Raw genomic sequence first — 25963 nt, forward strand, 5'->3', positions numbered from 1 at the left:
TATACTGAAAGGTCAATTATATTGTGCAGCTTATCTCACCACCTGTAGTTATTTAGGTGAAAGCTCCAAAATGCTTGCCTAATATGTCTGTTTATCCAAAAGGAAGTATAGAGGGAGAGCTAGATAGATAGCATTGCATTACATTACATTACATGGCAATGCAATGCACAGTTGCTGAAGTTGAACCAAAATGAGCTTGTCATCTGGCTTCTGCAACTTTTAACATGAAAAATCCAATGAGGAGAAGAAAAGCAAAGCCAAAGAGTCCATCCCAAAATCCGACAAACAAGCAAAATGAACAAAAAGCATTGAATTCAATTCTTTCTGATTTTAGAAACTGCATTAAAGAAGGGGTGCACCGGTCCTGGAGATACTGCAATACCAGGTCAATGCGTGGAGTGGACAGAGCAAGCTCTTTTTCCATCTCCCTGTTCTAAAAATCCATTTAATATATGGTCCCCAGATAGGGGACGTATCAGATATTAAACTGATAAGAACAGATACTACACTTGATCTTAGCCAAAAGGCCGAGAAGCGATAACCAGAATTGGTTTCCGACTACGGTGCCACCCAAGGATTCTGAAAAGTCCATTTGTGGAGATGGCCACCTGGACTCCCGTTAAGAAGACATGCTGTCAACCTCTAGATCCCTCACATGCCTGCACTTTTCGGCTTGCTGCTGCTGCAATCCACGCGTTTTAGATCTGCATAACTCCACCTCTTTTAGCACAGTACCCTCAACCCCCGGCTGTTCCCACCCGCCTCAACACCGTTGGAAGGGAGGAGAACCAATTAAGGCGGGGGGGGGGGGGTGGAACGAGCAGCTGTCTACCCTTAGCAGGAGGGTTGCTGATTAATTACCTCTCCTGCTGTTGCTGCTGCTGGCTGTCCAGCAGCAGACTGAAGGTGGCTGCTGCTGTGCGCAGGTATATAAAGGCTCAGAGCCTATTATGACACGCGCAGCCAGCGTTCCATTGCCACATTCCGTCTACTGCAGGCGGGATACCTGGATGGCTGAATGTCACTGAGAAGCTCACAGAGACCGCCATAAGCAACAGTTTAAAAGAATGCCACAGACTAATCAACCAAACTTTTTGGGTTGGTTTCTCTTTTATAGTCTGCAGGCATTAAATGAAAGAAGTCAGTGTTCCAGCAGAGGGAGACAACGTTTCAGAAAAGGCATTGTAGCAAACCAAAAAAGAAATTTTAAGCGCAGCAGAGTAACCAGCTCACATACCTGTTAGCTCAGGTGAGTTTAAAAGGCTGCTGTTGATAACAAGGGCATTTGCTAAATAGATGGTGTGTGTGCAACAATATACTGAAAGGTCAATTATATTGTGCAGCTTATCTCACCACCTGTAGTTATTTAGGTGAAAGCTCCAAAATGCTTGCCTAATATGTCTGTTTATCCAAAAGGAAGTATAGAGGGAGAGCTAGATAGATAGCATTGCATTACATTACATTACATGGCAATGCAATGCACAGTTGCTGAAGTTGAACCAAAATGAGCTTGTCATCTGGCTTCTGCAACTTTTAACATGAAAAATCCAATGAGGAGAAGAAAAGCAAAGCCAAAGAGTCCATCCCAAAATCCGACAAACAAGCAAAATGAACAAAAAGCATTGAATTCAATTCTTTCTGATTTTAGAAACTGCATTAAAGAAGGGGTGCACCGGTCCTGGAGATACTGCAATACCAGGTCAATGCGTGGAGTGGACAGAGCAAGCTCTTTTTCCATCTCCCTGTTCTAAAAATCCATTTAATATATGGTCCCCAGATAGGGGACGTATCAGATATTAAACTGATAAGAACAGATACTACACTTGATCTTAGCCAAAAGGCCGAGAAGCGATAACCAGAATTGGTTTCCGACTACGGTGCCACCCAAGGATTCTGAAAAGTCCATTTGTGGAGATGGCCACCTGGACTCCCGTTAAGAAGACATGCTGTCAACCTCTAGATCCCTCACATGCCTGCACTTTTCGGCTTGCTGCTGCTGCAATCCACGCGTTTTAGATCTGCATAACTCCACCTCTTTTAGCACAGTACCCTCAACCCCCGGCTGTTCCCACCCGCCTCAACACCGTTGGAAGGGAGGAGAACCAATTAAGGCGGGGGGGGGGTGGAACGAGCAGCTGTCTACCCTTAGCAGGAGGGTTGCTGATTAATTACCTCTCCTGCTGCTGCTGCTGCTGGCTGTCCAGCAGCAGACTGAAGGTGGCTGCTGCTGTGCGCAGGTATATAAAGGCTCTGAGCCTATTATGACACGCGCAGCCAGCGTTCCATTGCCACATTCCGTCTACTGCAGGCGGGATACCTGGATGGCTGAATGTCACTGAGAAGCTCACAGAGACCGCCATAAGCAACAGTTTAAAAGAATGCCACAGACTAATCAACCAAACTTTTTGGGTTGGTTTCTCTTTTATAGTCTGCAGGCATTAAATGAAAGAAGTCAGTGTTCCAGCAGAGGGAGACAACGTTTCAGAAAAGGCATTGTAGCAAACCAAAAAAGAAATTTTAAGCGCAGCAGAGTAACCAGCTCACATACCTGTTAGCTCAGGTGAGTTTAAAAGGCTGCTGTTGATAACAAGGGCATTTGCTAAATAGATGGTGTGTGTGCAACAATATACTGAAAGGTCAATTATATTGTGCAGCTTATCTCACCACCTGTAGTTATTTAGGTGAAAGCTCCAAAATGCTTGCCTAATATGTCTGTTTATCCAAAAGGAAGTATAGAGGGAGAGCTAGATAGATAGCATTGCATTACATTACATTACATGGCAATGCAATGCACAGTTGCTGAAGTTGAACCAAAATGAGCTTGTCATCTGGCTTCTGCAACTTTTAACATGAAAAATCCAATGAGGAGAAGAAAAGCAAAGCCAAAGAGTCCATCCCAAAATCCGACAAACAAGCAAAATGAACAAAAAGCATTGAATTCAATTCTTTCTGATTTTAGAAACTGCATTAAAGAAGGGGTGCACCGGTCCTGGAGATACTGCAATACCAGGTTAATGCGTGGAGTGGACAGAGCAAGCTCTTTTTCCATCTCCCTGTTCTAAAAATCCATTTAATATATGGTCCCCAGATAGGGGACGTATCAGATATTAAACTGATAAGAACAGATACTACACTTGATCTTAGCCAAAAGGCCGAGAAGCGATAACCAGAATTGGTTTCCGACTACGGTGCCACCCAAGGATTCTGAAAAGTCCATTTGTGGAGATGGCCACCTGGACTCCCGTTAAGAAGACATGCTGTCAACCTCTAGATCCCTCACATGCCTGCACTTTTCGGCTTGCTGCTGCTGCAATCCACGCGTTTTAGATCTGCATAACTCCACCTCTTTTAGCACAGTACCCTCAACCCCCGGCTGTTCCCACCCGCCTCAACACCGTTGGAAGGGAGGAGAACCAATTAAGGCGGGGGGGGTGGAACGAGCAGCTGTCTACCCTTAGCAGGAGGGTTGCTGATTAATTACCTCTCCTGCTGCTGCTGCTGCTGGCTGTCCAGCAGCAGACTGAAGGTGGCTGCTGCTGTGCGCAGGTATATAAAGGCTCAGAGCCTATTATGACACGCGCAGCCAGCGTTCCATTGCCACATTCCGTCTACTGCAGGCGGGATACCTGGATGGCTGAATGTCACTGAGAAGCTCACAGAGACCGCCATAAGCAACAGTTTAAAAGAATGCCACAGACTAATCAACCAAACTTTTTGGGTTGGTTTCTCTTTTATAGTCTGCAGGCATTAAATGAAAGAAGTCAGTGTTCCAGCAGAGGGAGACAACGTTTCAGAAAAGGCATTGTAGCAAACCAAAAAAGAAATTTTAAGCGCAGCAGAGTAACCAGCTCACATACCTGTTAGCTCAGGTGAGTTTAAAAGGCTGCTGTTGATAACAAGGGCATTTGCTAAATAGATGGTGTGTGTGCAACAATATACTGAAAGGTCAATTATATTGTGCAGCTTATCTCACCACCTGTAGTTATTTAGGTGAAAGCTCCAAAATGCTTGCCTAATATGTCTGTTTATCCAAAAGGAAGTATAGAGGGAGAGCTAGATAGATAGCATTGCATTACATTACATTACATGGCAATGCAATGCACAGTTGCTGAAGTTGAACCAAAATGAGCTTGTCATCTGGCTTCTGCAACTTTTAACATGAAAAATCCAATGAGGAGAAGAAAAGCAAAGCCAAAGAGTCCATCCCAAAATCCGACAAACAAGCAAAATGAACAAAAAGCATTGAATTCAATTCTTTCTGATTTTAGAAACTGCATTAAAGAAGGGGTGCACCGGTCCTGGAGATACTGCAATACCAGGTCAATGCGTGGAGTGGACAGAGCAAGCTCTTTTTCCATCTCCCTGTTCTAAAAATCCATTTAATATATGGTCCCCAGATAGGGGACGTATCAGATATTAAACTGATAAGAACAGATACTACACTTGATCTTAGCCAAAAGGCCGAGAAGCGATAACCAGAATTTGTTTCCGACTACGGTGCCACCCAAGGATTCTGAAAAGTCCATTTGTGGAGATGGCCACCTGGACTCCCGTTAAGAAGACATGCTGTCAACCTCTAGATCCCTCACATGCCTGCACTTTTCGGCTTGCTGCTGCTGCAATCCACGCGTTTTAGATCTGCATAACTCCACCTCTTTTAGCACAGTACCCTCAACCCCCGGCTGTTCCCACCCACCTCAACACCGTTGGAAGGGAGGAGAACCAATTAAGGCGGGGGGGGCTGGGGGGTGGAACGAGCAGCTGTCTACCCTTAGCAGGAGGGTTGCTGATTAATTACCTCTCCTGCTGCTGCTGCTGCTGGCTGTCCAGCAGCAGACTGAAGGTGGCTGCTGCTGTGCGCAGGTATATAAAGGCTCAGAGCCTATTATGACACGCGCAGCCAGCGTTCCATTGCCACATTCCGTCTACTGCAGGCGGGATACCTGGATGGCTGAATGTCACTGAGAAGCTCACAGAGACCGCCATAAGCAACAGTTTAAAAGAATGCCACAGACTAATCAACCAAACTTTTTGGGTTGGTTTCTCTTTTATAGTCTGCAGGCATTAAATGAAAGAAGTCAGTGTTCCAGCAGAGGGAGACAACGTTTCAGAAAAGGCATTGTAGCAAACCAAAAAAGAAATTTTAAGCGCAGCAGAGTAACCAGCTCACATACCTGTTAGCTCAGGTGAGTTTAAAAGGCTGCTGTTGATAACAAGGGCATTTGCTAAATAGATGGTGTGTGTGCAACAATATACTGAAAGGTCAATTATATTGTGCAGCTTATCTCACCACCTGTAGTTATTTAGGTGAAAGCTCCAAAATGCTTGCCTAATATGTCTGTTTATCCAAAAGGAAGTATAGAGGGAGAGCTAGATAGATAGCATTGCATTACATTACATTACATGGCAATGCAATGCACAGTTGCTGAAGTTGAACCAAAATGAGCTTGTCATCTGGCTTCTGCAACTTTTAACATGAAAAATCCAATGAGGAGAAGAAAAGCAAAGCCAAAGAGTCCATCCCAAAATCCGACAAAAAAGCAAAATGAACAAAAAGCATTGAATTCAATTCTTTCTGATTTTAGAAACTGCATTAAAGAAGGGGTGCACCGGTCCTGGAGATACTGCAATACCAGGTCAATGCGTGGAGTGGACAGAGCAAGCTCTTTTTCCATCTCCCTGTTCTAAAAATCCATTTAATATATGGTCCCCAGATAGGGGACGTATCAGATATTAAACTGATAAGAACAGATACTACACTTGATCTTAGCCAAAAGGCCGAGAAGCGATAACCAGAATTGGTTTCCGACTACGGTGCCACCCAAGGATTCTGAAAAGTCCATTTGTGGAGATGGCCACCTGGACTCCCGTTAAGAAGACATGCTGTCAACCTCTAGATCCCTCACATGCCTGCACTTTTCGGCTTGCTGCTGCTGCAATCCACGCGTTTTAGATCTGCATAACTCCACCTCTTTTAGCACAGTACCCTCAACCCCCGGCTGTTCCCACCCGCCTCAACACCGTTGGAAGGGCGGAGAACCAATTAAGGCGGGGGGGGGTGGAACGAGCAGCTGTCTACCCTTAGCAGGAGGGTTGCTGATTAATTACCTCTCCTGCTGCTGCTGCTGCTGGCTGTCCAGCAGCAGACTGAAGGTGGCTGCTGCTGTGCGCAGGTATATAAAGGCTCAGAGCCTATTATGACACGCGCAGCCAGCGTTCCATTGCCACATTCCGTCTACTGCAGGCGGGATACCTGGATGGCTGAATGTCACTGAGAAGCTCACAGAGACCGCCATAAGCAACAGTTTAAAAGAATGCCACAGACTAATCAACCAAACTTTTTGGGTTGGTTTCTCTTTTATAGTCTGCAGGCATTAAATGAAAGAAGTCAGTGTTCCAGCAGAGGGAGACAACGTTTCAGAAAAGGCATTGTAGCAAACCAAAAAAGAAATTTTAAGCGCAGCAGAGTAACCAGCTCACATACCTGTTAGCTCAGGTGAGTTTAAAAGGCTGCTGTTGATAACAAGGGCATTTGCTAAATAGATGGTGTGTGTGCAACAATATACTGAAAGGTCAATTATATTGTGCAGCTTATCTCACCACCTGTAGTTATTTAGGTGAAAGCTCCAAAATGCTTGCCTAATATGTCTGTTTATCCAAAAGGAAGTATAGAGGGAGAGCTAGATAGATAGCATTGCATTACATTACATTACATGGCAATGCAATGCACAGTTGCTGAAGTTGAACCAAAATGAGCTTGTCATCTGGCTTCTGCAACTTTTAACATGAAAAATCCAATGAGGAGAAGAAAAGCAAAGCCAAAGAGTCCATCCCAAAATCCGACAAACAAGCAAAATGAACAAAAAGCATTGAATTCAATTCTTTCTGATTTTAGAAACTGCATTAAAGAAGGGGTGCACCGGTCCTGGAGATACTGCAATACCAGGTCAATGCGTGGAGTGGACAGAGCAAGCTCTTTTTCCATCTCCCTGTTCTAAAAATCCATTTAATATATGGTCCCCAGATAGGGGACGTATCAGATATTAAACTGATAAGAACAGATACTACACTTGATCTTAGCCAAAAGGCCGAGAAGCGATAACCAGAATTGGTTTCCGACTACGGTGCCACCCAAGGATTCTGAAAAGTCCATTTGTGGAGATGGCCACCTGGACTCCCGTTAAGAAGACATGCTGTCAACCTCTAGATCCCTCACATGCCTGCACTTTTCGGCTTGCTGCTGCTGCAATCCACGCGTTTTAGATCTGCATAACTCCACCTCTTTTAGCACAGTACCCTCAACCCCCGGCTGTTCCCACCCGCCTCAACACCGTTGGAAGGGAGGAGAACCAATTAAGGCGGGGGGGTGGTGGAACGAGCAGCTGTCTACCCTTAGCAGGAGGGTTGCTGATTAATTACCTCTCCTGCTGCTGCTGCTGCTGGCTGTCCAGCAGCAGACTGAAGGTGGCTGCTGCTGTGCGCAGGTATATAAAGGCTCAGAGCCTATTATGACACGCGCAGCCAGCGTTCCATTGCCACATTCCGTCAACTGCAGGCGGGATACCTGGATGGCTGAATGTCACTGAGAAGCTCACAGAGACCGCCATAAGCAACAGTTTAAAAGAATGCCACAGACTAATCAACCAAACTTTTTGGGTTGGTTTCTCTTTTATAGTCTGCAGGCATTAAATGAAAGAAGTCAGTGTTCCAGCAGAGGGAGACAACGTTTCAGAAAAGGCATTGTAGCAAACCAAAAAAGAAATTTTAAGCGCAGCAGAGTAACCAGCTCACATACCTGTTAGCTCAGGTGAGTTTAAAAGGCTGCTGTTGATAACAAGGGCATTTGCTAAATAGATGGTGTGTGTGCAACAATATACTGAAAGGTCAATTATATTGTGCAGCTTATCTCACCACCTGTAGTTATTTAGGTGAAAGCTCCAAAATGCTTGCCTAATATGTCTGTTTATCCAAAAGGAAGTATAGAGGGAGAGTTAGATAGATAGCATTGCATTACATTACATTACATGGCAATGCAATGCACAGTTGCTGAAGTTGAACCAAAATGAGCTTGTCATCTGGCTTCTGCAACTTTTAACATGAAAAATCCAATGAGGAGAAGAAAAGCAAAGCCAAAGAGTCCATCCCAAAATCCGACAAACAAGCAAAATGAACAAAAAGCATTGAATTCAATTCTTTCTGATTTTAGAAACTGCATTAAAGAAGGGGTGCACCGGTCCTGGAGATACTGCAATACCAGGTCAATGCGTGGAGTGGACAGAGCAAGCTCTTTTTCCATCTCCCTGTTCTAAAAATTCATTTAATATATGGTCCCCAGATAGGGGACGTATCAGATATTAAACTGATAAGAACAGATACTACACTTGATCTTAGCCAAAAGGCCGAGAAGCGATAACCAGAATTGGTTTCCGACTACGGTGCAACCCAAGGATTCTGAAAAGTCCATTTGTGGAGATGGCCACCTGGACTCCCGTTAAGAAGACATGCTGTCAACCTCTAGATCCCTCACATGCCTGCACTTTTCGGCTTGCTGCTGCTGCAATCCACGCGTTTTAGATCTGCATAACTCCACCTCTTTTAGCACAGTACCCTCAACCCCCGGCTGTTCCCACCCGCCTCAACACCGTTGGAAGGGAGGAGAACCAATTAAGGCGGGGGGGGGGGTGGAACGAGCAGCTGTCTACCCTTAGCAGGAGGGTTGCTGATTAATTACCTCTCCTGCTGCTGCTGCTGCTGGCTGTCCAGCAGCAGACTGAAGGTGGCTGCTGCTGTGCGCAGGTATATAAAGGCTCAGAGCCTATTGTGACACGCGCAGCCAGCGTTCCATTGCCACATTCCGTCTACTGCAGGCGGGATACCTGGATGGCTGAATGTCACTGAGAAGCTCACAGAGACCGCCATAAGCAACAGTTTAAAAGAATGCCACAGACTAATCAACCAAACTTTTTGGGTTGGTTTCTCTTTTATAGTCTGCAGGCATTAAATGAAAGAAGTCAGTGTTCCAGCAGAGGGAGACAACGTTTCAGAAAAGGCATTGTAGCAAACCAAAAAAGAAATTTTAAGCGCAGCAGAGTAACCAGCTCACATACCTGTTAGCTCAGGTGAGTTTAAAAGGCTGCTGTTGATAACAAGGGCATTTGCTAAATAGATGGTGTGTGTGCAACAATATACTGAAAGGTCAATTATATTGTGCAGCTTATCTCACCACCTGTAGTTATTTAGGTGAAAGCTCCAAAATGCTTGCCTAATATGTCTGTTTATCCAAAAGGAAGTATAGAGGGAGAGCTAGATAGATAGCATTGCATTACATTACATTACATGGCAATGCAATGCACAGTTGCTGAAGTTGAACCAAAATGAGCTTGTCATCTGGCTTCTGCAACTTTTAACATGAAAAATCCAATGAGGAGAAGAAAAGCAAAGCCAAAGAGTCCATCCCAAAATCCGACAAACAAGCAAAATGAACAAAAAGCATTGAATTCAATTCTTTCTGATTTTAGAAACTGCATTAAAGAAGGGGTGCACCGGTCCTGGAGATACTGCAATACCAGGTCAATGCGTGGAGTGGACAGAGCAAGCTCTTTTTCCATCTCCCTGTTCTAAAAATCCATTTAATATATGGTCCCCAGATAGGGGACGTATCAGATATTAAACTGATAAGAACAGATACTACACTTGATCTTAGCCAAAAGGCCGAGAAGCGATAACCAGAATTGGTTTCCGACTACGGTGCCACCCAAGGATTCTGAAAAGTCCATTTGTGGAGATGGCCACCTGGACTCCCGTTAAGAAGACATGCTGTCAACCTCTAGATCCCTCACATGCCTGCACTTTTCGGCTTGCTGCTGCTGCAATCCACGCGTTTTAGATCTGCATAACTCCACCTCTTTTAGCACAGTACCCTCAACCCCCGGCTGTTCCCACCCGCCTCAACACCGTTGGAAGGGAGGAGAACCAATTAAGGCGGGGGGGGGGTGGAACGAGCAGCTGTCTACCCTTAGCAGGAGGGTTGCTGATTAATTACCTCTCCTGCTGCTGCTGCTGCTGGCTGTCCAGCAGCAGACTGAAGGTGGCTGCTGCTGTGCGCAGGTATATAAAGGCTCAGAGCCTATTATGACACGCGCAGCCAGCGTTCCATTGCCACATTCCGTCTACTGCAGGTGGGATACCTGGATGGCTGAATGTCACTGAGAAGCTCACAGAGACCGCCATAAGCAACAGTTTAAAAGAATGCCACAGACTAATCAACCAAACTTTTTGGGTTGGTTTCTCTTTTATAGTCTGCAGGCATTAAATGAAAGAAGTCAGTGTTCCAGCAGAGGGAGACAACGTTTCAGAAAAGGCATTGTAGCAAACCAAAAAAGAAATTTTAAGCGCAGCAGAGTAACCAGCTCACATACCTGTTAGCTCAGGTGAGTTTAAAAGGCTGCTGTTGATAACAAGGGCATTTGCTAAATAGATGGTGTGTGTGCAACAATATACTGAAAGGTCAATTATATTGTGCAGCTTATCTCACCACCTGTAGTTATTTAGGTGAAAGCTCCAAAATGCTTGCCTAATATGTCTGTTTATCCAAAAGGAAGTATAGAGGGAGAGCTAGATAGATAGCATTGCATTACATTACATTACATGGCAATGCAATGCACTGTTGCTGAAGTTGAACCAAAATGAGCTTGTCATCTGGCTTCTGCAACTTTTAACATGAAAAATCCAATGAGGAGAAGAAAAGCAAAGCCAAAGAGTCCATCCCAAAATCCGACAAACAAGCAAAATGAACAAAAAGCATTGAATTCAATTCTTTCTGATTTTAGAAACTGCATTAAAGAAGGGGTGCACCGGTCCTGGAGATACTGCAATACCAGGTCAATGCGTGGAGTGGACAGAGCAAGCTCTTTTTCCATCTCCCTGTTCTAAAAATCCATTTAATATATGGTCCCCAGATAGGGGACGTATCAGATATTAAACTGATAAGAACAGATACTACACTTGATCTTAGCCAAAAGGCCGAGAAGCGATAACCAGAATTGGTTTCCGACTACGGTGCCACCCAAGGATTCTGAAAAGTCCATTTGTGGAGATGGCCACCTGGACTCCCGTTAAGAAGACATGCTGTCAACCTCTAGATCCCTCACATGCCTGCACTTTTCGGCTTGCTGCTGCTGCAATCCACGCGTTTTAGATCTGCATAACTCCACCTCTTTTAGCACAGTACCCTCAACCCCCGGCTGTTCCCACCCGCCTCAACACCGTTGGAAGGGAGGAGAACCAATTAAGGCGGGGGGGGGGGGGGTGGAACGAGCAGCTGTCTACCCTTAGCAGGAGGGTTGCTGATTAATTACCTCTCCTGCTGCTGCTGCTGCTGGCTGTCCAGCAGCAGACTGAAGGTGGCTGCTGCTGTGCGCAGGTATATAAAGGCTCAGAGCCTATTATGACATGCGCAGCCAGCGTTCCATTGCCACATTCCGTCTACTGCAGGCGGGATACCTGGATGGCTGAATGTCACTGAGAAGCTCACAGAGACCGCCATAAGCAACAGTTTAAAAGAATGCCACAGACTAATCAACCAAACTTTTTGGGTTGATTTCTCTTTTATAGTCTGCAGGCATTAAATGAAAGAAGTCAGTGTTCCAGCAGAGGGAGACAACGTTTCAGAAAAGGCATTGTAGCAAACCAAAAAAGAAATTTTAAGCGCAGCAGAGTAACAGCTCACATACCTGTTAGCTCAGGTGAGTTTAAAAGGCTGCTGTTGATAACAAGGGCATTTGCTAAATAGATGGTGTGTGTGCAACAATATACTGAAAGGTCAATTATATTGTGCAGCTTATCTCACCACCTGTAGTTATTTAGGTGAAAGCTCCAAAATGCTTGCCTAATATGTCTGTTTATCCAAAAGGAAGTATAGAGGGAGAGCTAGATAGATAGCATTGCATTACATTACATTACATGGCAATGCAATGCACAGTTGCTGAAGTTGAACCAAAATGAGCTTGTCATCTGGCTTCTGCAACTTTTAACATGAAAAATCCAATGAGGAGAAGAAAAGCAAAGCCAAAGAGTCCATCCCAAAATCCGACAAACAAGCAAAATGAACAAAAAGCATTGAATTCAATTCTTTCTGATTTTAGAAACTGCATTAAAGAAGGGGTGCACCGGTCCTGGAGATACTGCAATACCAGGTCAATGCGTGGAGTGGACAGAGCAAGCTCTTTTTCCATCTCCCTGTTCTAAAAATCCATTTAATATATGGTCCCCAGATAGGGGACGTATCAGATATTAAACTGATAAGAACAGATACTACACTTGATCTTAGCCAAAAGGCCGAGAAGCGATAACCAGAATTGGTTTCCGACTACGGTGCCACCCAAGGATTCTGAAAAGTCCATTTGTGGAGATGGCCACCTGGACTCCCGTTAAGAAGACATGCTGTCAACCTCTAGATCCCTCACATGCCTGCACTTTTCGGCTTGCTGCTGCTGCAATCCACGCGTTTTAGATCTGCATAACTCCACCTCTTTTAGCACAGTACCCTCAACCCCCGGCTGTTCCCACCCGCCTCAACACCGTTGGAAGGGAGGAGAACCAATTAAGGCGGGGGGGGGGGTGGAACGAGCAGCTGTCTACCCTTAGCAGGAGGGTTGCTGATTAATTACCTCTCCTGCTGCTGCTGCTGCTGGCTGTCCAGCAGCAGACTGAAGGTGGCTGCTGCTGTGCGCAGGTATATAAAGGCTCAGAGCCTATTATGACACGCGCAGCCAGCGTTCCATTGCCACATTCCGTCTACTGCAGGCGGGATACCTGGATGGCTGAATGTCACTGAGAAGCTCACAGAGACCGCCATAAGCAACAGTTTAAAAGAATGCCACAGACTAATCAACCAAACTTTTTGGGTTGGTTTCTCTTTTATAGTCTGCAGGCATTAAATGAAAGAAGTCAGTGTTCCAGCAGAGGGAGACAACGTTTCAGAAAAGGCATTGTAGCAAACCAAAAAAGAAATTTTAAGCGCAGCAGAGTAACCAGCTCACATACCTGTTAGCTCAGGTGAGTTTAAAAGGCTGCTGTTGATAACAAGGGCATTTGCTAAATAGATGGTGTGTGTGCAACAATATACTGAAAGGTCAATTATATTGTGCAGCTTATCTCACCACCTGTAGTTATTTAGGTGAAAGCTCCAAAATGCTTGCCTAATATGTCTGTTTATCCAAAAGGAAGTATAGAGGGAGAGCTAGATAGATAGCATTGCATTACATTACATTACATGGCAATGCAATGCACAGTTGCTGAAGTTGAACCAAAATGAGCTTGTCATCTGGCTTCTGCAACTTTTAACATGAAAAATCCAATGAGGAGAAGAAAAGCAAAGCCAAAGAGTCCATCCCAAAATCCGACAAACAAGCAAAATGAACAAAAAGCATTGAATTCAATTCTTTCTGATTTTAGAAACTGCATTAAAGAAGGGGTGCACCGGTCCTGGAGATACTGCAATACCAGGTCAATGCGTGGAGTGGACAGAGCAAGCTCTTTTTCCATCTCCCTGTTCTAAAACTCCATTTAATATATGGTCCCCAGATAGGGGACGTATCAGATATTAAACTGATAAGAACAGATACTACACTTGATCTTAGCCAAAAGGCCGAGAAGCGATAACCAGAATTGGTTTCCGACTACGGTGCCACCCATGGATTCTGAAAAGTCCATTTGTGGAGATGGCCACCTGGACTCCCGTTAAGAAGACATGCTGTCAACCTCTAGATCCCTCACATGCCTGCACTTTTCGGCTTGCTGCTGCAGCAATCCACGCGTTTTAGATCTGCATAACTCCACCTCTTTTAGCACAGTACCCTCAACCCCCGGCTGTTCCCACCCGCCTCAACACCGTTGAAAGGGAGGAGAACCAATTAAGGCGGGGGGGGGGGGTGGAACGAGCAGCTGTCTACCCTTAGCAGGAGGGTTGCTGATTAATTACCTCTCCTGCTGCTGCTGCTGCTGGCTGTCCAGCAGCAGACTGAAGGTGGCTGCTGCTGTGCGCAGGTATATAAAGGCTCAGAGCCTATTATGACACGCGCAGCCAGCGTTCCATTGCCACATTCCGTCTACTGCAGGCGGGATACCTGGATGGCTGAATGTCACTGAGAAGCTCACAGAGACCGCCATAAGCAACAGTTTAAAAGAATGCCACAGACTAATCAACCAAACTTTTTGGGTTGGTTTCTCTTTTATAGTCTGCAGGCATTAAATGAAAGAAGTCAGTGTTCCAGCAGAGGGAGACAACGTTTCAGAAAAGGCATTGTAGCAAACCAAAAAAGAAATTTTAAGCGCAGCAGAGTAACCAGCTCACATACCTGTTAGCTCAGGTGAGTTTAAAAGGCTGCTGTTGATAACAAGGGCATTTGCTAAATAGATGGTGTGTGTGCAACAATATACTGAAAGGTCAATTATATTGTGCAGCTTATCTCACCACCTGTAGTTATTTAGGTGAAAGCTCCAAAATGCTTGCCTAATATGTCTGTTTATCCAAAAGGAAGTATAGAGGGAGAGCTAGATAGATAGCATTGCATTACATTACATTACATGGCAATGCAATGCACAGTTGCTGAAGTTGAACCAAAATGAGCTTGTCATCTGGCTTCTGCAACTTTTAACATGAAAAATCCAATGAGGAGAAGAAAAGCAAAGCCAAAGAGTCCATCCCAAAATCCGACAAACAAGCAAAATGAACAAAAAGCATTGAATTCAATTCTTTCTGATTTTAGAAACTGCATTAAAGAAGGGGTGCACCGGTCCTGGAGATACTGCAATACCAGGTCAATGCGTGGAGTGGACAGAGCAAGCTCTTTTTCCATCTCCCTGTTCTAAAAATCCATTTAATATATGGTCCCCAGATAGGGGACGTATCAGATATTAAACTGATAAGAACAGATACTACACTTGATCTTAGCCAAAAGGCCGAGAAGCGACAACCAGAATTGGTTTCCGACTACGGTGCCACCGAAGGATTCTGAAAAGTCCATTTGTGGAGATGGCCACCTGGACTCCCGTTAAGAAGACATGCTGTCAACCTCTAGATCCCTCACATGCCTGCACTTTTCGGCTTGCTGCTGCTGCAATCCACGCGTTTTAGATCTGCATAACTCCACCTCTTTTAGCACAGTACCCTCAACCCCCGGCTGTTCCCACCCGCCTCAACACCGTTGGAAGGGAGGAGAACCAATTAAGGCGGGGGGGGGGGGGGTGGAACGAGCAGCTGTCTACCCTTAGCAGGAGGGTTGCTGATTAATTACCTCTCCTGCTGCTGCTGCTGCTGGCTGTCCAGCAGCAGACTGAAGGTGGCTGCTGCTGTGCGCAGGTATATAAAGGCTCAGAGCCTATTATGACACGCGCAGCCAGCGTTCCATTGCCACATTCCGTCTACTGCAGGCGGGATACCTGGATGGCTGAATGTCACTGAGAAGCTCACAGAGACCGCCATAAGCAACAGTTTAAAAGAATGCCACAGACTAATCAACCAAACTTTTTGGGTTGGTTTCTCTTTTATAGTCTGCAGGCATTAAATGAAAGAAGTCAGTGTTCCAGCAGAGGGAGACAACGTTTCAGAAAAGGCATTGTAGCAAACCAAAAAAGAAATTTTAAGCGCAGCAGAGTAACCAGCTCACATACCTGTTAGCTCAGGTGAGTTTAAAAGGCTGCTGTTGATAACAAGGGCATTTGCTAAATAGATGGTGTGTGTGCAACAATATACTGAAAGGTCAATTATATTGTGCAGCTTATCTCACCACCTGTAGTTATTTAGGTGAAAGCTCCAAAAGGCTTGCCTAATATGTCTGTTTATCCAAAAGGAAGTATAGAGGGAGAGCTAGATAGATAGCATTGCATTACATTACATTACATGGCAATGCAATGCACAGTTGCTGAAGTTGAACCAAAATGAGCTTGTCATCTGGCTTCTGCAACTTTTAACATGAAAAATCCAATGAGGAGAAGAAAAGCAAAGCCAAAGAGTCCATCCCAAAATCCGACAAACAAGCAAAATGAACAAAAAGCATTGAATTCAATTCTTTCTGATTTTAGAAACTGCATTAAAGAAGGGGTGCACCGGTCCTGGAGATACTGCAATACCAGGTCAATGCGTGGAGTGGACAGAGCAAGCTCTTTTTCCATCTCCCTGTTCTAAAAATCCATTTAATATATGGTCCCCAGATAGGGGACGTATCAGATATTAAACTGATAAGAACAGATACTACACTTGATCTTAGCCAAAAGGCCGAGAAGCGATAACCAGAATTGGTTACCGACTACGGTGCCACCCAAGGATTCTGAAAAGTCCATTTGTGGAGATGGCCACCTGGACTCCCGTTAAGAAGACATGCTGTCAACCTCTAGATCCCTCACATGCCTGCACTTTTCGGCTTGCTGCTGCTGCAATCCACGCGTTTTAGATCTGCATAACTCCACCTCTTTTAGCACAGTACCCTCAACCCCCGGCTGTTCCCACCCGCCTCAACACCGTTGGAAGGGAGGAGAACCAATTAAGGCGGGGGGGGGGTGGAACGAGCAGCTGTCTACCCTTAGCAGGAGGGTTGCTGATTAATTACCTCTCCTGCTGCTGCTGCTGCTGGCTGTCCAGCAGCAGACTGAAGGTGGCTGCTGCTGTGCGCAGGTATATAAAGGCTCAGAGCCTATTATGACACGCGCAGCCAGCGTTCCATTGCCACATTCCGTCTACTGCAGGCGGGATACCTGGATGGCTGAATGTCACTGAGAAGCTCACAGAGACCGCCATAAGCAACAGTTTAAAAGAATGCCACAGACTAATCAACCAAACTTTTTGGGTTGGTTTCTCTTTTAGAGTCTGCAGGCATTAAATGAAAGAAGTCAGTGTTCCAGCAGAGGGAGACAACGTTTCAGAAAAGGCATTGTAGCAAACCAAAAAAGAAATTTTAAGCGCAGCAGAGTAACCAGCTCACATACCTGTTAGCTCAGGTGAGTTTAAAAGGCTGCTGTTGATAACAAGGGCATTTGCTAAATAGATGGTGTGTGTGCAACAATATACTGAAAGGTCAATTATATTGTGCAGCTTATCTCACCACCTGTAGTTATTTAGGTGAAAGCTCCAAAATGCTTGCCTAATATGTCTGTTTATCCAAAAGGAAGTATAGAGGGAGAGCTAGATAGATAGCATTGCATTACATTACATTACATGGCAATGCAATGCACAGTTGCTGAAGTTGAACCAAAATGAGCTTGTCATCTGGCTTCTGCAACTTTTAACATGAAAAATCCAATGAGGAGAAGAAAAGCAAAGCCAAAGAGTCCATCCCAAAATCCGACAAACAAGCAAAATGAACAAAAAGCATTGAATTCAATTCTTTCTGATTTTAGAAACTGCATTAAAGAAGGGGTGCACCGGTCCTGGAGATACTGCAATACCAGGTCAATGCGTGGAGTGGACAGAGCAAGCTCTTTTTCCATCTCCCTGTTCTAAAAATCCATTTAATATATGGTCCCCAGATAGGGGACGTATCAGATATTAAACTGATAAGAACAGATACTACACTTGATCTTAGCCAAAAGGCCGAGAAGCGATAACCAGAATTGGTTACCGACTACGGTGCCACCCAAGGATTCTGAAAAGTCCATTTGTGGAGATGGCCACCTGGACTCCCGTTAAGAAGACATGCTGTCAACCTCTAGATCCCTCACATGCCTGCACTTTTCGGCTTGCTGCTGCTGCAATCCACGCGTTTTAGATCTGCATAACTCCACCTCTTTTAGCACAGTACCCTCAACCCCCGGCTGTTCCCACCCGCCTCAACACCGTTGGAAGGGAGGAGAACCAATTAAGGCGGGGGGGGGGTGGAACGAGCAGCTGTCTACCCTTAGCAGGAGGGTTGCTGATTAATTACCTCTCCTGCTGCTGCTGCTGCTGGCTGTCCAGCAGCAGACTGAAGGTGGCTGCTGCTGTGCGCAGGTATATAAAGGCTCAGAGCCTATTATGACACGCGCAGCCAGCGTTCCATTGCCACATTCCGTCTACTGCAGGCGGGATACCTGGATGGCTGAATGTCACTGAGAAGCTCACAGAGACCGCCATAAGCAACAGTTTAAAAGAATGCCACAGACTAATCAACCAAACTTTTTGGGTTGGTTTCTCTTTTAGAGTCTGCAGGCATTAAATGAAAGAAGTCAGTGTTCCAGCAGAGGGAGACAACGTTTCAGAAAAGGCATTGTAGCAAACCAAAAAAGAAATTTTAAGCGCAGCAGAGTAACCAGCTCACATACCTGTTAGCTCAGGTGAGTTTAAAAGGCTGCTGTTGATAACAAGGGCATTTGCTAAATAGATGGTGTGTGTGCAACAATATACTGAAAGGTCAATTATATTGTGCAGTTATCTCACCACCTGTAGTTATTTAGGTGAAAGCTCCAAAATGCTTGCCTAATATGTCTGTTTATCCAAAAGGAAGTATAGAGGGAGAGCTAGATAGATAGCATTGCATTACATTACATTACATGGCAATGCAATGCACAGTTGCTGAAGTTGAACCAAAATGAGCTTGTCATCTGGCTTCTGCAACTTTTAACATGAAAAATCCAATGAGGAGAAGAAAAGCAAAGCCAAAGAGTCCATCCCAAAATCCGACAAACAAGCAAAATGAACAAAAAGCATTGAATTCAATTCTTTCTGATTTTAGAAACTGCATTAAAGAAGGGGTGCACCGGTCCTGGAGATACTGCAATACCAGGTCAATGCGTGGAGTGGACAGAGCAAGCTCTTTTTCCATCTCCCTGTTCTAAAAATCCATTTAATATATGGTCCCCAGATAGGGGACCTATCAGATATTAAACTGATAAGAACAGATACTACACTTGATCTTAGCCAAAAGGCCGAGAAGCGATAACCAGAATTGGTTTCCGACTACGGTGCCACCCAAGGATTCTGAAAAGTCCATTTGTGGAGATAGCCACCTGGACTCCCGTTAAGAAGACATGCTGTCAACCTCTAGATCCCTCACATGCCTGCACTTTTCGGCTTGCTGCTGCTGCAATCCACGCGTTTTAGATCTGCATAACTCCACCTCTTTTAGCACAGTACCCTCAACCCCCGGCTGTTCCCACCCGCCTCAACACCGTTGGAAGGGAGGAGAACCAATTAAGGCGGGGGGGGGGGTGGAACGAGCAGCTGTCTACCCTTAGCAGGAGGGTTGCTGATTAATTACCTCTCCTGCTGCTGCTGCTGCTGGCTGTCCAGCAGCAGACTGAAGGTGGCTGCTGCTGTGCGCAGGTATATAAAGGCTCAGAGCCTATTATGACACGCGCAGCCAGCGTTCCATTGCCACATTCCGTCTACTGCAGGCGGGATACCTGGATGGCTGAATGTCACTGAGAAGCTCACAGAGACCGCCATAAGCAACAGTTTAAAAGAATGCCACAGACTAATCAACCAAACTTTTTGGGTTGGTTTCTCTTTTATAGTCTGCAGCCATTAAATGAAAGAAGTCAGTGTTCCAGCAGAGGGAGACAACGTTTCAGAAAAGGCATTGTAGCAAACCAAAAAAGAAATTTTAAGCGCAGCAGAGTAACCAGCTCACATACCTGTTAGCTCAGGTGAGTTTAAAAGGCTGCTGTTGATAACAAGGGCATTTGCTAAATAGATGGTGTGTGTGCAACAATATACTGAAAGGTCAATTATATTGTGCAGCTTATCTCACCACCTGTAGTTATTTAGGTGAAAGCTCCAAAATGCTTGCCTAATATGTCTGTTTATCCAAAAGGAAGTATAGAGGGAGAGCTAGATAGATAGCATTGCATTACATTACATTACATGGCAATGCAATGCACAGTTGCTGAAGTTGAACCAGAATGAGCTTGTCATCTGGCTTCTGCAACTTTTAACATGAAAAATCCAATGAGGAGAAGAAAAGCAAAGCCAAAGAGTCCATCCCAAAATCCGACAAACAAGCAAAATGAACAAAAAGCATTGAATTCAATTCTTTCTGATTTTAGAAACTGCATTAAAGAAGGGGTGCACCGGTCCTGGAGATACTGCAATACCAGGTCAATGCGTGGAGTGGACAGAGCAAGCTCTTTTTCCATCTCCCTGTTCTAAAAATCCATTTAATATATGGTCCCCAGATAGGGGACGTATCAGATATTAAACTGATAAGAACAGATACTACACTTGATCTTAGCCAAAAGGCCGAGAAGCGATAACCAGTATTGGTTTCCGACTACGGTGCCACCCAAGGATTCTGAAAAGTCCATTTGTGGAGATGGCCACCTGGACTCCCGTTAAGAAGACATGCTGTCAACCTCTAGATCCCTCACATGCCTGCACTTTTCGGCTTGCTGCTGCTGCAATCCACGCGTTTTAGATCTGCATAACTCCACCTCTTTTAGCACAGTACCCTCAACCCCCGGCTGTTCCCACCCGCCTCAACACCGTTGGAAGGGAGGAGAACCAATTAAGGCGGGGGGGGGGGTGGAACGAGCAGCTGTCTACCCTTAGCAGGAGGGTTGCTGATTAATTACCTCTCCTGCTGCTGCTGCTGCTGGCTGTCCAGCAGCAGACTGAAGGTGGCTGCTGCTGTGCGCAGGTATATAAAGGCTCAGAGCCTATTGTGACACGCGCAGCCAGCGTTCCATTGCCACATTCCGTCTACTGCAGGCGGGATACCTGGATGGCTGAATGTCACTGAGAAGCTCACAGAGACCGCCATAAGCAACAGTTTAAAAGAATGCCACAGACTAATCAACCAAACTTTTTGGGTTGGTTTCTCTTTTAGAGTCTGCAGGCATTAAATGAAAGAAGTCAGTGTTCCAGCAGAGGGAGACAACGTTTCAGAAAAGGCATTGTAGCAAACCAAAAAAGAAATTTTAAGCGCAGCAGAGTAACCAGCTCACATACCTGTTAGCTCAGGTGAGTTTAAAAGGCTGCTGTTGATAACAAGGGCATTTGCTAAATAGATGGTGTGTGTGCAACAATATACTGAAAGGTCAATTATATTGTGCAGCTTATCTCACCACCTGTAGTTATTTAGGTGAAAGCTCCAAAATGCTTGCCTAATATGTCTGTTTATCCAAAAGGAAGTATAGAGGGAGAGCTAGATAGATAGCATTGCATTACATTACATTACATGGCAATGCAATGCACAGTTGCTGAAGTTGAACCAAAATGAGCTTGTCATCTGGCTTCTGCAACTTTTAACATGAAAAATCCAATGAGGAGAAGAAAAGCAAAGCCAAAGAGTCCATCCCAAAATCCGACAAACAAGCAAAATGAACAAAAAGCATTGAATTCAATTCTTTCTGATTTTAGAAACTGCATTAAAGAAGGGGTGCACCGGTCCTGGAGATACTGCAATACCAGGTCAATGCGTGGAGTGGACAGAGCAAGCTCTTTTTCCATCTCCCTGTTCTAAAAATCCATTTAATATATGGTCCCCAGATAGGGGACGTATCAGATATTAAACTGATAAGAACAGATACTACACTTGATCTTAGCCAAAAGGCCGAGAAGCGATAACCAGAATTGGTTTCCGACTACGGTGCCACCCAAGGATTCTGAAAAGTCCATTTGTGGAGATGGCCACCTGGACTCCCGTTAAGAAGACATGCTGTCAACCTCTAGATCCCTCACATGCCTGCACTTTTCGGCTTGCTGCTGCTGCAATCCACGCGTTTTAGATCTGCATAACTCCACCTCTTTTAGCACAGTACCCTCAACCCCCGGCTGTTCCCACCCGCCTCAACACCGTTGGAAGGGAGGAGAACCAATTAAGGCGGGGGGGGGGGGTGGAACGAGCAGCTGTCTACCCTTAGCAGGAGGGTTGCTGATTAATTACCTCTCCTGCTGCTGCTGCTGCTGGCTGTCCAGCAGCAGACTGAAGGTGGCTGCTGCTGTGCGCAGGTATATAAAGGCTCAGAGCCTATTATGACACGCGCAGCCAGCGTTCCATTGCCACATTCCGTCTACTGCAGGCGGGATACCTGGATGGCTGAATGTCACTGAGAAGCTCACAGAGACCGCCATAAGCAACAGTTTAAAAGAATGCCACAGACTAATCAACCAAACTTTTTGGGTTGGTTTCTCTTTTATAGTCTGCAGGCATTAAATGAAAGAAGTCAGTGTTCCAGCAGAGGGAGACAATGTTTCAGAAAAGGCATTGTAGCAAACCAAAAAAGAAATTTTAAGCGCAGCAGAGTAACCAGCTCACATACCTGTTAGCTCAGGTGAGTTTAAAAGGCTGCTGTTGATAACAAGGGCATTTGCTAAATAGATGGTGTGTGTGCAACAATATACTGAAAGGTCAATTATATTGTGCAGCTTATCTCACCACCTGTAGTTATTTAGGTGAAAGCTCCAAAATGCTTGCCTAATATGTCTGTTTATCCAAAAGGAAGTATAGAGGGAGAGCTAGATAGATAGCATTGCATTACATTACATTACATGGCAATGCAATGCACAGTTGCTGAAGTTGAACCAAAATGAGCTTGTCATCTGGCTTCTGCAACTTTTAACATGAAAAATCCAATGAGGAGAAGAAAAGCAAAGCCAAAGAGTCCATCCCAAAATCCGACAAACAAGCAAAATGAACAAAAAGCATTGAATTCAATTCTTTCTGATTTTAGAAACTGCATTAAAGAAGGGGTGCACCGGTCCTGGAGATACTGCAATACCAGGTCAATGCGTGGAGTGGACAGAGCAAGCTCTTTTTCCATCTCCCTGTTCTAAAAATCCATTTAATATATGGTCCCCAGATAGGGGACGTATCAGATATTAAACTGATAAGAACAGATACTACACTTGATCTTAGCCAAAAGGCCGAGAAGCGATAACCAGTATTGCTTTCCGACTACGGTGCCACCCAAGGATTCTGAAAAGTCCATTTGTGGAGATGGCCACCTGGACTCCCGTTAAGAAGAAATGCTGTCAACCTCTAGATCCCTCACATGCCTGCACTTTTCGGCTTGCTGCTGCTGCAATCCACGCGTTTTAGATCTGCATAACTCCACCTCTTTTAGCACAGTACCCTCAACCCCCGGCTGTTCCCACCCGCCTCAACACCGTTGGAAGGGAGGAGAACCAATTAAGGCGGGGGGGGGGTGGAACGAGCAGCTGTCTACCCTTAGCAGGAGGGTTGCTGATTAATTACCTCTCCTGCTGCTGCTGCTGCTGGCTGTCCAGCAGCAGACTGAAGGTGGCTGCTGCTGTGCGCAGGTATATAAAGGCTCAGAGCCTATTGTGACACGCGCAGCCAGCGTTCCATTGCCACATTCCGTCTACTGCAGGCGGGATACCTGGATGGCTGAATGTCACTGAGAAGCTCACAGAGACCGCCATAAGCAACAGTTTAAAAGAATGCCACAGACTAATCAACCAAACTTTTTGGGTTGGTTTCTCTTTTATAGTCTGCAGGCATTAAATGAAAGAAGTCAGTGTTCCAGCAGAGGGAGACAACGTTTCAGAAAAGGCATTGTAGCAAACCAAAAAAGAAATTTTAAGCGCAGCAGAGTAACCAGCTCACATACCTGTTAGCTCAGGTGAGTTTAAAAGGCTGCTGTTGATAACAAGGGCATTTGCTAAATAGATGGTGTGTGTGCAACAATATACTGAAAGGTCAATTATATTGTGCAGCTTATCTCACCACCTGTAGTTATTTAGGTGAAAGCTCCAAAATGCTTGCCTAATATGTCTGTTTATCCAAAAGGAAGTATAGAGGGAGAGCTAGATAGATAGCATTGCATTACATTACATTACATGGCAATGCAATGCACAGTTGCTGAAGTTGAACCAAAATGAGCTTGTCATCTGGCTTCTGCAACTTTTAACATGAAAAATCCAATGAGGAGAAGAAAAGCAAAGCCAAAGAGTCCATCCCAAAATCCGACAAACAAGCAAAATGAACAAAAAGCATTGAATTCAATTCTTTCTGATTTTAGAAACTGCATTAAAGAAGGGGTGCACCGGTCCTGGAGATACTGCAATACCAGGTCAATGCGTGGAGTGGACAGAGCAAGCTCTTTTTCCATCTCCCTGTTCTAAAAATCCATTTAATATATGGTCCCCAGATAGGGGACGTATCAGATATTAAACTGATAAGAACAGATACTACACTTGATCTTAGCCAAAAGGCCGAGAAGCGATAACCAGAATTGGTTTCCGACTACGGTGCCACCCAAGGATTCTGAAAAGTCCATTTGTGGAGATGGCCACCTGGACTCCCGTTAAGAAGACATGCTGTCAACCTCTAGATCCCTCACATGCCTGCACTTTTCGGCTTGCTGCTGCTGCAATCCACGCGTTTTAGATCTGCATAACTCCACCTCTTTTAGCACAGTACCCTCAACCCCCGGCTGTTCCCACCCGCCTCAACACCGTTGGAAGGGAGGAGAACCAATTAAGGCGGGGGGGGGGGTGGAACGAGCAGCTGTCTACCCTTAGCAGGAGGGTTGCTGATTAATTACCTCTCCTGCTGCTGCTGCTGCTGGCTGTCCAGCAGCAGACTGAAGGTGGCTGCTGCTGTGCGCAGGTATATAAAGGCTCAGAGCCTATTATGACATGCGCAGCCAGCGTTCCATTGCCACATTCCGTCTACTGCAGGCGGGATACCTGGATGGCTGAATGTCACTGAGAAGCTCACAGAGACCGCCATAAGCAACAGTTTAAAAGAATGCCACAGACTAATCAACCAAACTTTTTGGGTTGGTTTCTCTTTTATAGTCTGCAGGCATTAAATGAAAGAAGTCAGTGTTCCAGCAGAGGGAGACAATGTTTCAGAAAAGGCATTGTAGCAAACCAAAAAAGAAATTTTAAGCGCAGCAGAGTAACCAGCTCACATACCTGTTAGCTCAGGTGAGTTTAAAAGGCTGCTGTTGATAACAAGGGCATTTGCTAAATAGATGGTGTGTGTGCAACAATATACTGAAAGGTCAATTATATTGTGCAGCTTATCTCACCACCTGTAGTTATTTAGGTGAAAGCTCCAAAATGCTTGCCTAATATGTCTGTTTATCCAAAAGGAAGTATAGAGGGAGAGCTAGATAGATAGCATTGCATTACATTACATTACATGGCAATGCAATGCACAGTTGCTGAAGTTGAACCAAAATGAGCTTGTCATCTGGCTTCTGCAACTTTTAACATGAAAAATCCAATGAGGAGAAGAAAAGCAAAGCCAAAGAGTCCATCCCAAAATCCGACAAACAAGCAAAATGAACAAAAAGCATTGAATTCAATTCTTTCTGATTTTAGAAACTGCATTAAAGAAGGGGTGCACCGGTCCTGGAGATACTGCAATACCAGGTCAATGCGTGGAGTGGACAGAGCAAGCTCTTTTTCCATCTCCCTGTTCTAAAAATCCATTTAATATATGGTCCCCAGATAGGGGACGTATCAGATATTAAACTGATAAGAACAGATACTACACTTGATCTTAGCCAAAAGGCCGAGAAGCGATAACCAGAATTGGTTTCCGACTACGGTGCCACCCAAGGATTCTGAAAAGTCCATTTGTGGAGATGGCCACCTGGACTCCCGTTAAGAAGACATGCTGTCAACCTCTAGATCCCTCACATGCCTGCACTTTTCGGCTTGCTGCTGCTGCAATCCACGCGTTTTAGATCTGCATAACTCCACCTCTTTTAGCACAGTACCCTCAACCCCCGGCTGTTCCCACCCGCCTCAACACCGTTGGAAGGGAGGAGAACCAATTAAGGCGGGGGGGGGGTGGAACGAGCAGCTGTCTACCCTTAGCAGGAGGGTTGCTGATTAATTACCTCTCCTGCTGCTGCTGCTGCTGGCTGTCCAGCAGCAGACTGAAGGTGGCTGCTGCTGTGCGCAGGTATATAAAGGCTCAGAGCCTATTATGACACGCGCAGCCAGCGTTCCATTGCCACATTCCGTCTACTGCAGGCGGGATACCTGGATGGCTGAATGTCACTGAGAAGCTCA

At 45.2% G+C, this 25963-nt stretch overlaps 20 non-coding genes across 20 annotated transcripts; all 20 read right to left on the reverse strand.

Moving 5' to 3' along the window:
- Positions 1–348: 348 nt before the first annotated feature.
- On the reverse strand, positions 349–539 carry LOC141208389 (U2 spliceosomal RNA). Its single transcript, XR_012278620.1, has one exon. It is a non-coding gene; the product is annotated as a U2 spliceosomal RNA (small nuclear RNA).
- A 1123-nt stretch (positions 540–1662) lies between these two features.
- LOC141208390 (U2 spliceosomal RNA) lies at positions 1663–1853 on the reverse strand. The gene has a single exon (XR_012278621.1). It is a non-coding gene; the product is annotated as a U2 spliceosomal RNA (small nuclear RNA).
- Positions 1854–2973: 1120 nt separating this feature from the next.
- On the reverse strand, positions 2974–3164 carry LOC141210179 (U2 spliceosomal RNA). Its single transcript, XR_012280355.1, has one exon. It is a non-coding gene; the product is annotated as a U2 spliceosomal RNA (small nuclear RNA).
- Positions 3165–4282: 1118 nt separating this feature from the next.
- On the reverse strand, positions 4283–4473 carry LOC141208391 (U2 spliceosomal RNA). The gene has a single exon (XR_012278622.1). It is a non-coding gene; the product is annotated as a U2 spliceosomal RNA (small nuclear RNA).
- A 1126-nt stretch (positions 4474–5599) lies between these two features.
- On the reverse strand, positions 5600–5790 carry LOC141208392 (U2 spliceosomal RNA). Its single transcript, XR_012278623.1, has one exon. It is a non-coding gene; the product is annotated as a U2 spliceosomal RNA (small nuclear RNA).
- A 1119-nt stretch (positions 5791–6909) lies between these two features.
- On the reverse strand, positions 6910–7100 carry LOC141208393 (U2 spliceosomal RNA). The gene has a single exon (XR_012278624.1). It is a non-coding gene; the product is annotated as a U2 spliceosomal RNA (small nuclear RNA).
- Positions 7101–8220: 1120 nt separating this feature from the next.
- Positions 8221–8411, reverse strand: LOC141210873 (U2 spliceosomal RNA). The gene has a single exon (XR_012280866.1). It is a non-coding gene; the product is annotated as a U2 spliceosomal RNA (small nuclear RNA).
- A 1121-nt stretch (positions 8412–9532) lies between these two features.
- On the reverse strand, positions 9533–9723 carry LOC141208394 (U2 spliceosomal RNA). Its single transcript, XR_012278625.1, has one exon. It is a non-coding gene; the product is annotated as a U2 spliceosomal RNA (small nuclear RNA).
- A 1120-nt stretch (positions 9724–10843) lies between these two features.
- LOC141208397 (U2 spliceosomal RNA) lies at positions 10844–11034 on the reverse strand. The gene has a single exon (XR_012278627.1). It is a non-coding gene; the product is annotated as a U2 spliceosomal RNA (small nuclear RNA).
- Positions 11035–12157: 1123 nt separating this feature from the next.
- Positions 12158–12348, reverse strand: LOC141208398 (U2 spliceosomal RNA). Its single transcript, XR_012278628.1, has one exon. It is a non-coding gene; the product is annotated as a U2 spliceosomal RNA (small nuclear RNA).
- A 1121-nt stretch (positions 12349–13469) lies between these two features.
- On the reverse strand, positions 13470–13660 carry LOC141210127 (U2 spliceosomal RNA). Its single transcript, XR_012280304.1, has one exon. It is a non-coding gene; the product is annotated as a U2 spliceosomal RNA (small nuclear RNA).
- Positions 13661–14782: 1122 nt separating this feature from the next.
- Positions 14783–14973, reverse strand: LOC141210067 (U2 spliceosomal RNA). Its single transcript, XR_012280247.1, has one exon. It is a non-coding gene; the product is annotated as a U2 spliceosomal RNA (small nuclear RNA).
- A 1124-nt stretch (positions 14974–16097) lies between these two features.
- LOC141208399 (U2 spliceosomal RNA) lies at positions 16098–16288 on the reverse strand. Its single transcript, XR_012278629.1, has one exon. It is a non-coding gene; the product is annotated as a U2 spliceosomal RNA (small nuclear RNA).
- A 1120-nt stretch (positions 16289–17408) lies between these two features.
- On the reverse strand, positions 17409–17599 carry LOC141208400 (U2 spliceosomal RNA). Its single transcript, XR_012278630.1, has one exon. It is a non-coding gene; the product is annotated as a U2 spliceosomal RNA (small nuclear RNA).
- A 1119-nt stretch (positions 17600–18718) lies between these two features.
- LOC141209952 (U2 spliceosomal RNA) lies at positions 18719–18909 on the reverse strand. The gene has a single exon (XR_012280137.1). It is a non-coding gene; the product is annotated as a U2 spliceosomal RNA (small nuclear RNA).
- Positions 18910–20030: 1121 nt separating this feature from the next.
- Positions 20031–20221, reverse strand: LOC141208401 (U2 spliceosomal RNA). Its single transcript, XR_012278631.1, has one exon. It is a non-coding gene; the product is annotated as a U2 spliceosomal RNA (small nuclear RNA).
- A 1121-nt stretch (positions 20222–21342) lies between these two features.
- Positions 21343–21533, reverse strand: LOC141208402 (U2 spliceosomal RNA). Its single transcript, XR_012278632.1, has one exon. It is a non-coding gene; the product is annotated as a U2 spliceosomal RNA (small nuclear RNA).
- A 1122-nt stretch (positions 21534–22655) lies between these two features.
- Positions 22656–22846, reverse strand: LOC141208403 (U2 spliceosomal RNA). Its single transcript, XR_012278633.1, has one exon. It is a non-coding gene; the product is annotated as a U2 spliceosomal RNA (small nuclear RNA).
- A 1120-nt stretch (positions 22847–23966) lies between these two features.
- Positions 23967–24157, reverse strand: LOC141208404 (U2 spliceosomal RNA). Its single transcript, XR_012278634.1, has one exon. It is a non-coding gene; the product is annotated as a U2 spliceosomal RNA (small nuclear RNA).
- Positions 24158–25278: 1121 nt separating this feature from the next.
- On the reverse strand, positions 25279–25469 carry LOC141208405 (U2 spliceosomal RNA). Its single transcript, XR_012278635.1, has one exon. It is a non-coding gene; the product is annotated as a U2 spliceosomal RNA (small nuclear RNA).
- Between the last annotated feature and the right edge of the window lie 494 nt (positions 25470–25963).

Source organism: Phyllobates terribilis, unplaced genomic scaffold (genome assembly GCF_046119375.1).
Source record: "Phyllobates terribilis strain yellow unplaced genomic scaffold, ASM4611937v1 Scaffold_169__1_contigs__length_4117513, whole genome shotgun sequence".
Taxonomy (NCBI): Eukaryota; Metazoa; Chordata; class Amphibia; order Anura; family Dendrobatidae; genus Phyllobates; species Phyllobates terribilis.